The sequence below is a fragment of the Penaeus monodon genome, chromosome 15 (genome assembly GCF_015228065.2).
Source record: "Penaeus monodon isolate SGIC_2016 chromosome 15, NSTDA_Pmon_1, whole genome shotgun sequence".
NCBI classification, from domain to species: Eukaryota; Metazoa; Arthropoda; class Malacostraca; order Decapoda; family Penaeidae; genus Penaeus; species Penaeus monodon.
The window spans coordinates 47,124,504-47,126,185 of NC_051400.1; the positions used below are offsets into that span (position 1 = coordinate 47,124,504).

At 33.7% G+C, this 1,682-nt stretch overlaps 2 protein-coding genes across 2 annotated transcripts in view; one reads left to right on the top strand and one right to left on the bottom strand.

Moving 5' to 3' along the window:
* Positions 1–919, top strand: part of LOC119582065 (cell wall protein DAN4-like) — a gene marked incomplete in the record, with an annotated part of 2,897 nt that extends 1,978 nt beyond the window's left edge. The window contains 1 exon segment of the mRNA XM_037930305.1: positions 1–919.
* Positions 920–933: 14 nt separating this feature from the next.
* The window catches only part of LOC119582067 (cell wall protein DAN4-like), a gene marked incomplete in the record, with an annotated part of 2,536 nt that continues 1,787 nt past the window's right edge, over positions 934–1,682 (bottom strand). Inside the window, 1 exon segment of the mRNA XM_037930307.1 lies at positions 934–1,570.

The following is a 1,682-nucleotide window of genomic DNA, read 5'->3' on the forward strand; positions in this document are numbered from 1 at the left end:
TGAGGCTCATACGCTGCCTCTGCAATGGTCAACCTTCATAACCAAGGGGTGAATGGTGTTGACGATCCTGATTTTGTCAGTGAGGAAAATTTAAAGAAAAAAATAAATACTATTCGTGTAGATATTACTACGTATAATTTGGGCCACCTTGAATTTCATCATAATTTTTTATCATGGATCATTGTTTACGCCACTTTGAAGGAAGCTTGATGTTCATATTACCTATAGTAAAAAGCACGGTGGAAACAGCCAAATGAAACTTCGAATCATGAAGACTGTTTACTTCTAAAAGTAAAAATTACACGATATTGAAATAGAATATTATGTGTAAAGATTTTTTTTTTATTTATGTAGATTTACTACGACTAATTTGGGCCACCTTGAATTAATCACTGGAATTAAGTATCAAATTCAAGCCCACTTTTAGAACGAAATATGGACCATACTTTTACTTTAATCGCCAAAACAAAGTCTTCTTCAGAATATGCCAATGCTATAATGACGAAGGAATGTACAGACAAAACTATGCTGACACTTATCAACATAATAACACAGGTAATATAACAGCAATAGACCCAAGTTGTGATAACACGTAGCATAAGTTGATATGGTGAAGTATCACTATTTACTCTTATTTGTGATATTTATAATGGCAAAAATAATGGCAGTTAATCAAAATTATAATAATGAAGCCCGTATTCCGTTTGATCGGTATAACAAATGTACTAAATATCATTAATAGGCGGGGATGTGATGAGACAATATCTGAAACAAATTCATGGTATGCAGAAATAATACGATATAACACGATATAGTGTTTTATTCCAACATGAGCTAGCTACAGGTTTAGCAACGCGGACGTCCATGGAAAACTTGATACGATAAGATTTTGAAGGATTGTTATAATAGTCAGGTCTCACAAAGACGATCACGTACATGAATTGACAGATTTATTGTGAATAAAGGGCTTCCAATGGAACACTAGATTATTAAGAAGACGGTCACTCTAGGTATAGCAGTCTCATTATCCACCACTTCGTAAAAGCTTTAAGACCACCAATATCATAAAAAAAACATGATGATATCAGTTCCAGATTAGGCTACCAATGCTACTGATTACATGAGATACCAAATTACAGGAAAGCATTAAACATACAGTGTGTAGGCAATCCATCTTTACAAGCTCAACAGGTTTAATGCAACGTCTTTTGACTGAAGAACTTTGGAAATTAATTGAACAAAAGCAATACAGTGTCATAAATTGAAGCTAATATATTTACCGATATATTTACAAAAAAAAATGTTTTTGAAAAAAAATCACATTATTGGTATTAACTCTTGTTACTTTATCGGAGAAGATAATCTTTATAGGACACAATGTATATAAACAAAATACTCTGCAAATAGACCGAACATTTTATCGCTTAATAAAAGTGAGACAATGCCTCTAATCATCACGTTTTTTATATCTATGATTTACATAATGTCCATCATTAAGTCTGAGGTTCCAAACAAGAAGTCTCTGTCTCATTATATTTCAAAATCAGTTCCAGCGTGCAAACATGGTCTGCTACAAGTATTGTTTTAGGAGCAATTTATGATCCGGGGCACTATGCGGTGTACAAGTTAAAACGGTTTCTTGGTGTTCCAGTCCCTCTCAGCGGAATACCGAGGTGGCCAGA